The following is an 8,931-nucleotide window of genomic DNA, read 5'->3' as shown; positions in this document are numbered from 1 at the left end:
CCAAAAATTTCCTCTTTTGTGGAAACAAGCACATGTCACACCCTTGCTAAAAATCAGGAGAACCCTCTCAAGTCTTGCAAAATTATTTAAGTCCCTGGTGTCTACCCAGCTTTGCCATTTGCTAGATTTTCACAATATCCTTAACCCATTACAATCTGGGTTTAGACCTAGACATAGCACAATTACCGCCACTCTTAATGTCCTTGACAAAATACAATTACCGCTGATAATAGAAAATTCTGTCTTGCATTATTCATTGTTCTTGCTATGGCCTTCAATACGGTAGATCACATTCATCTCCTCACCATTATTCAAACTATTGGATTCAGTCACCACTCATTATTGTGGTTCAAAAGTTACCTAGCCAATTGTGTCCAGTCTGTCAGACTTGGTACAGAAATATCAAATCCAATAACCCTAAGCAAAGGGGTCCCGCAAGGGTCAGTTCTAGGTCCATTACTTTTCTTAATCTATATTAACAAAATCTGTGATAACCTTAGGTTCTCCTCTTAGCATATGTATGCTGACGATACCATTCTATACACTTCATCAACTCTTCTTGAGTCAGCCTTTGCCAACCTTCAACTTGACTTTATCTCCTTGCAATATTCCCTGATAAATGCAAAACTAGTCCTCAATACAAACAAAACTAAAATGATACTCTTCAACTACCCCTCGATCGCTGACCTACCCTCAATTACAGCCCTGGATGGCTCCGTAATTGAGCTGGTGGATTCATATAAATATCTGGGTATATGGTTGGATAAAGACCTAAAATTCAAACATCACGTTTTCCAATTGTCATCTAAACTCAAATTCATTCTTAGTTTTCTATATAGATCCAGATCTTGTTTCTCTACTTCCACGCGAACCCGTCTTGTCAAAAGCCTATTTCTATCACAGCTTGATTACGGCAACACAATCTATAGAATAGCATATCCCAATACCCTGGCAAAATTGGATCCTATTTTTCACTCTGCCCAGAGATTTATAACAAATTCATCCTTCAGAACCCACCACTGCACCCTATATTCTCTCACAGGACTATCATCCCTCAAAAATCGAAGACTATCACACTGGTATCATATGACTTATAAAGCTGCTTCTGGTACACTTCCACAATACATCTGCTGCAAATGTAATAAGGTTCATTCCACTTTAAACCTCAGGTCAAACAACTGGCTGCATTTTGAGGTTCCCAATATTAGGACTGAGATAGGGAGAAAAAGCTTGTCTTATTTTGGTCCATGGGCATGGAACGATTTGCAAGCCCACTTGAAACTCAGCTCTCCCATACCTTTTGCTCAATTCAAACATGCTGTCTCCAAACTCCTTGTTACTAGTTGTTCATGCAAATAATTTACTGTAATGACTGTTGCCATTAACATTTTTGGTTTTCCTTGTTATTATTATCATTATTATTTTCTTGCTTTTCTTTTACTGTCAACCTTTCCTCCCCTCTGAACCTTTGTTTACTTTTTTTTTTCTGTAAACTCCTCTCCAGGACATCCTTGCAAAAGAGATGTAAATCTCAATGGATTTCTCCTGGTTAAATAAAGGGAAAAAAAAAAATAATATTGTCTTGTATATTTATGCTTACATATTTCAGTTTAAATTGGATGAGTAGAGTACAATTAGAAAGAATTCACGTATCCATGTATCATTGAGCAAGATCTATTTTACTCAGTGTAGGTTTGTTTTTCATTTTACTGTATTTCCAGTTTTATTTTCATTTAGCCAGGTAAATGTTACTGTCCCAAATTCTGCGTTGTATATTTTGTTTGGAAATAAAAGTTTTTAAATGTGGAAAAACTGGCTATTTAGTCAAAATTTTTGAAAATTATGTCTTTTATTGTGGTGCCTCTGCCTCACAGTTAAAGGGATAGTGTGTAAGATTGAGACTGTTTTTCATTACAGACAGCAGGAGGTGTTGCAGGTGCTGCATTTACCATTGTCCATAGTCAAAATCTTACACACTGTCCCTTTAAAGGGACCAGAGTTCACATCCACCTGGCTCCAGCCTTCCTGCGTGGAGTTTGAATGTTCTCCCCGAACCCACGTGGGTTCTCTCCAGGCACACTCAGGTTTCCTCCCACACTCCAAAAACATCCATGGCAGGTGTATTGGACATACTAAAATGTCTTTAGGTGTGATCAGCTGCATAAATGGTTGTTCGTTTCTGTGTGCCCTGCGATTGGCTGGCAACAAGTTAAGGGTGTCCCCTGCCTACTGCCCAAAGCCAGCTGGCATAGGCATCAGCAAGCCTGCAACCCTTGTGAGGAAAAAGGAAAAAGGAAAATGTTTTATTGCTGTAATGTCAATATGTGAGAATGTGATATTTTTGATTGATTGATGGATGGATGGATGGATGGATGGATGGATGGATGGATGGATGGATGGATGGATGGATGGATGGATGGATCGATGGATCGATTGATTGATTCTCCGGGTTCTCTCCGGGCACTGCAGCTTCCTCCCACACTCCAAAAACATGCATGGCAGGTGTATTGTCCTTTGGTGTGATTGGGTGCGTGAATAGTTGTTTGTCTCTATGTGTCCACAATTGGCTGGCAACCAGTTCAGGGTGTCCACCCGGCTACTGCCAGAAGACAGCTGGGTAAACACCAGCAAGCCAGCAACCTTAATTAGGATAAGAGGTTATAGAAAATGAATGGATGGATGGTATGCTTAAAATAATTTTAACCATTTGTATTACTGAAAATATAATTCCGATCTACAGCAAATCTACAGCATTTTGTATGCAGCAATTATTGGTTTAAAGTGCTATATAAATAAAGTTGATTTGTAGTTGTTGTTGCTGTTGTGATCATTCATAGTGAGTGCATTAGGGGAAGCCCAATCGTCTGTTGGGGGGGGCAATTTGCGCGAAGGGAGGCACTGCAACATCGAGGCCACACATCCTGGATGAACAGTGACATCCACGTGTCATGTTTTTCAAATATCCAGATCTGAAAAACTGCAATACCGGGGTGTATTGGTGGCACCATCTGATTTGTCACTTTAGGCCAACCAAAGGGGTAGACGCTAACCAAGACTTACAGGTATTAAATTGGTGGTGTAACAAAGAGTGGAAGTTTGTTATGTGGACAACATTTGGTGCTATATGCTGGCATGTGTGAACACTAAAACAAAATACTTGTGACAATAAATCCAATATTTTATGTCACTAACGGGGTGGATATGAAACAGCGCAATTCAAGTCGAATTTGGACATTTTTGTGTGTACGTGTGCGTGCGTGCGTGCGTGTGTGTGTGTGTGTGTGTGTGTGTGTGTGTGTGTGTGTGTGTGTGTGTGTTTTCAATGTTTTTGGATTAACTCACTCATGGAAAAGAATAGGCACCGATACGTAAAGTAAAAAAGACTCCTTGTGTAAAACGACAGAGCTCGTGCTCCTGTCATGCAGGTGTTGGGAGAGTCCAGCAGACTTTAGCATAATATCTAAATAAATACATGACGTAAAAATATATTAACATGATATTTGATGATCAGACATATTACTCGAACATAAATGGCAAGTGAGAGAAAGGAAGATCGATGCCTGATGCTGCTGTACGTACAGTAGCATTGTCCGTCCGCATCCAGCAGACAAAGAAGTGCACCCTATAGCCTACAGTATGTCACGCTGACTCGAAATGCTGTATTACCGTTCCAATGTTCACAATCACAACAACGTGTCAATCGTGTGACACAACTAACACATAACAGACACAGAAATTCTGCAATGTTTTGTTACGGGCACGTTAAATTCCCGAGGATACGAGAAGCATTCAACAAATCTAATGACAAACAATACGGTGTAGGCCTACATTACTAACCTACAATATAACATTACGGCATGAATATTACCCCAATTTCAAAGACGTATTTGATTTTGTCACCGCATATCATGAGTGCAGTAAACAGAACCACCCGCTATACTAAGACCCCCGCATAATAAACGGGGTTGATTGTGCCATTGCTGCAGGACCCGCTCACACAACAATACAAGGTGCACTGAGTCATACACACAATGAAGAAATGTTCCTAAATTTTGCTACACCGAATTTTGGATCACTACTTTACAAAACGAAATAACTCGGTTAAGTGAAAAAAGCAGCAGGTTGGAACAAAACGACTCGGAATAAAACCGAATGTGAATGTTTTCATTTTACTGCTGGATGTGATGTGATGTAATATAATGGGAAATTGGCATCATGGTAGCCTTCTACTTGAGGAATCAATAATATTTCTCGCAGTCATGCGCCAACTGATCATAACATCAATATACAACGATAATATATCGTGTGAGATTAAGCCTCTATTGAATGCATATATGAAGTGACTGGGGTGCATTTGCGTCATGGAGGGTGGGGGTGGGGTGGGGGCAATGTTCGTTAAATGTTTCCCCCGTGTTGTAAACACACTACATCAGCAACTATGCACAAACGTAGAAAGGAAGAAAAAAAGCAAATACACCGTGCTGACTCAAAACATTAACAGGATGCGGTTTGGGGTTGCGTTAAATTCCTGAAGCAGTGTTCAAACCCGACAAGCTTCAACCCAATATTTCACCATCTTCAAGCTGTCACTAAGCACACCGTCAATTATCCAAATGTACGGATATTGTTTTTCGACCTAGGTCTTTGAACATTTTTCATAAAGACCGAATAAACTCGCCATTCTGGTTATTCATTTTCTACTGTGACAAACAGGAATTCTACAGCAAATAAATGGTGGTAAAGTGCGAGACAGAAGCAGGAACGTGCATGGCTGCTCACCGTTTTCTTCCTTTTCTTCTCGATCAAAAAAGCTCGCGTCCGTTTCACATACGCGATCTTTCACATGGTGGCCCGCTTTGGCGTCTCCTAAAAGCCTCTGGACTACAATTTGCTACATCGTCTTCGATAGCTACAACTCGGTTCGATCGGTCTCACCAACTACAAACATGTCCGTGATTTTCCTCCCTGTTGTTTGCTGCTACGAATACTCGTAAGGGCGCAGTTGCAGCGATCGTGAACGGAGAGCAAGCAGCTCAGTCTCCCGCTGTTTGTTTCACCCGACTGGAACGCCTACTCTCGACCGCTGCATTGTTGACATTAGTCAGTCGACGTCACCGGGTTAGTTCATTCACAATACGGTCAGAGCGCCGCTCCCTGGCGTTACAAAAATATGCGCGTGCTTGTATGTGCGCGCGCTTGTTTTTCTCTCTCTCGCTCTCTGTCTCTCTCTCTCTTTCTCTCTCTCCCTCTCTCGCTCTCTCTCTCTTTCTCTCACACGCACACACACTCTCTCTCGCTTTCTCTTTGTAATCAACAATAGACAGCGCCATAGCTCAGACTCGTACGTACATTTCGCCGCCATAATGAATGTGGCAAAGTGGCACAATGGCCCCTGGGGTAGCTGGTCTGACGTCACCACCGTGTCTCGGCTTCGGCTGACATACACAATGGAAAAAAAACAAGCAGCGTCACTTGAAAAGAGATCTAATTTCTGGTTCGAGAGCGAAAGGTGTACTTGAGTTTTGGTGTATAAGGATCTGAATCATACATTTCATGAGAAATGGCTGAAACAATACTTTATGCTCCAGGGTCAATATGCTATTTTATACCACATAATATCTTTAAAAATGTTGATGGTCTGGAGTTTTTATTGAAATGTGACGATAACATTACAAGATCACCTCTTAACCCCTGGGGGAAATCTTGACCAAACTTGGGCTTTTTCAAAGTAAAATCATACAAATAAAACACTAGGAGGCTAAAATAATGGATCGATCAAGGGTCACCAACGTGGTGGCCCCCAAAGTTCAGATGAGTGCCGAAGGACTGTTCTACAAATACCTTAGAAGAGATAGAACATTGGTGAATTTCTATGGATTTTACAAACAACTATACATGTATACATTTACATTACAAATTACACTTGATTTACATATTTACTACAGCTGTTCCTTAATTTTGTGAAACATCATTAAAATGATTGGTGTCTTCACATAAACTGGTAGCCCTTCATAATACTCATTACCACAGATGAAGCTCTCAGTTTCAAAAAGGTTGGTTGACCCCCTCAGGTTGATTGTTAAAACATGATGACTTTCGATATGCCATGCTGACGTCCCTTCTAAATGCTTGCAAACGTGAGGTTACAGGAGGTACACCCTAGAGGTGTCAAACCTAGCCCATGTTGGGCTCATTCACTGCTATTCACAAATGGAAATACTGTACATATAGTCAATTCTGGACATATTGAAAACCCCACGATTTACCATGCATTTTTGCATTAATTCTTTAACTCGCAAATGGGTGACAATAGAAATTTTTGTGGTGACACCCCAAAACCACCAGGTGGCTCTAGCGGCCAATATATGACATTTGCAAGGCTTTCAGTGACTTTGATGATTGGCTTAGCCTGGACCCCTAGAACGCAAGTCTTCAAGGCATGATACTCTAATTATGACATAATAAATATTCCTATTTCAATTTAATAAATATAGAAATATACAGCTTAGTGACGTTTGCTATTTTTGCATTTTTACAATTTTTGTATATAAAAAAACACAAAAAAATGTATACACGTATGGGTAGGACTGATGCCTTGGAACATTTTTCAGGGTTGAAAGTAAATATATATTTCTATTTGATGATGTTATGAGCCTTTCAAAGTCAGTTCAAGTTGGGTGACAATAAGACCAGGCTAGTGAAAAATCCCCGGACACCCATGGGTTAAACTCTCAAATTTTTATCAACAAGTTATCTTATCTTCAATATTATGTTACTCTCACAATTTTTCTCCTCACAGCTCTATGATATGGAACAGCACGAATATTACTAAAACGAACAAGTGTTTATATATGCAATAATGGTATATATATATATATATATATATATATATATATATATATATATATATATATATATATATATATATATATAAAATCCCGAATGCAACATTTCATATAAATGATGTTGATTTTATGGGCAAACAATGTACTAAGAGTCATATTAGGAAATTTGCATAATCATAAGAAAATGGTATCTCATGGAAATGTTTTGGGACTTTTGTGGCTGGTTCCTTTTAACTAATAATGTCAGACAAATACATTTGAAAATTTCACAGAACCTATACCCAACGAATGTATAAGTATATTGTGAGATTTGTCCAATTGGATGAAAAAGTACATTTTGTAATCTGTTCAAGAAAGAGTGATTGATCTTTTTTTGTTAATGTTCATTTCGTGTGAAGTTATGGAAATACAAAGAGGATTTTATTTTTCAAAAAACTAATCACAGAACTAAAATTCAAGATAGCAGTATTTAATTACATGTTTCATATCCAACAATATAGATGTTTGTCTTTTTATTTTGATTGGGATATTTTACATTCACAAAAAACATTTTACGCCATATTTTTAAGTATCTTTTATTTTTTTATTTTTTTGAGTCTCTTAAAGCGATAGTGTGTAAGATTTAGACCATTTTTTATTTCGGACAGCAGGAGTTGCTGCATGTGCTGCATTTACCATTGTCCGTAGCTATAACAAACATTGCCCCTCCGGAGAAGTGCCACCCTATGTAATATAATTTAATGATAACTAGAGCTACGATTGTATTTAAAACATACTGTTGGTCATTAAGAACACATTCATTTGCAAGTTTTTGAAATTTACAATCTTGAATTTATTCCTTTTTAATGAAAAATGGTCTAAATCTTACACCCTTTAAGTTTGTAAATAGTATGAAAGCAAAATGATTCTGGCCAATCTAATCTAATTTCGTCAAAATATTCTGAGGCATTAGACCTATTCACGAATCAAGATTCAAGAGTTTTATTGTCATATGCATAGTAATACCACACAACAAAATCTATACTTCTATACATATCGAGATTAAAAAATAAAACACATAGCCTCAGAATTATGCTAATAATAGGGTTTATTCATATATATATATATATATATATATATATATATATATATATATATATATATATATATATATATATAAATATATATATATATATATATATATATATATATATATATATATATATATATATATATATATATATATATATATATATAAAATACGTTATAAAAATTGAAAATAAAGATTTTATAAGCCCAACAAACTAGTGTACGAGTTAAAAACATCCGCATTCAATAACATGTATTTTCAATCATCCATCATGTATCAATCATCCATCCATCCATTTTCGAAAGCCACTTGTCCTCACAAGGGTCAAGGGCTTGCTTGTGCATATCCCGGTTGGCTTTGGGCAGTAAGTGGGGGACATCCTGAACAGGTTGCCAGCCAATTGCAGGACACACAGAAATGAACTATTCATTCACCCAATCACACCAATACCACACCAATAGTATGTCCAATACACCTGCCCGGAGAGAACCCACGTTGGCTAGGGGAGAACATGCAAACTCCACACAGGAAGGACGGAGAGAGGTGGATTTGAATAATGAATGGCTAGTGACCCATGTCAATTGTGTTGAAATGGGTCAATATCTCCAAGCAGTTCACATGAATCCGTGTTGAGAGTCCACGGCACTGCTTCCTGAAACACTGCATCATTGTGAGTCAGTTGTGTCAAATTGGGTCAGTGGTTTAAAGCATTTGACACAATTCAGTGTGGTGACATCTGCTGAATCTTTTGCATTTACTTTTTACATTTAGGCAAAAGGGTATTAAAAAGTAAAACTATTGTGTCATTTTTACAAAAAGAAAAAGCGGAATGATTGTGCAACAGGATACTGTGATGGTAGTTATTGTATACAGTACAAGTGATCCCTCATTTTTCACGATTAATGAGGACTGCAATATATATATATATATATATATATATATATATATATATATATATATATATATATATATATATATATATATATATATATATATATATATATATATATATATATA

At 37.6% G+C, this 8,931-nt stretch overlaps 1 protein-coding gene across 1 annotated transcript in view; it reads right to left on the bottom strand.

Annotated features, from left to right (window-relative positions):
* bach2b (BACH transcriptional regulator 2b) overlaps positions 1 to 5,098 on the bottom strand; it is a 66,195-nt gene extending 61,097 nt beyond the window's left edge. Inside the window, exon 1 of the mRNA XM_088403112.1 lies at positions 4,780 to 5,098. The gene's annotated coding sequence lies outside the window, so the exon portion shown is untranslated. The remainder of the gene's footprint in view (positions 1 to 4,779) is intronic.
* Positions 5,099 to 8,931: the final 3,833 nt, after the last annotated feature.

This window comes from Hippichthys cyanospilos, chromosome 20, assembly GCF_059441005.1.
Source record: "Hippichthys cyanospilos isolate Australia breed blue-spotted pipefish chromosome 20, RoL_Hcya_1.0, whole genome shotgun sequence".
NCBI classification, from domain to species: domain Eukaryota; kingdom Metazoa; phylum Chordata; class Actinopteri; order Syngnathiformes; family Syngnathidae; genus Hippichthys; species Hippichthys cyanospilos.
Note: the sequence above shows the minus strand (reverse complement) of the source record. Positions and strands in the feature narration are given on the sequence as shown.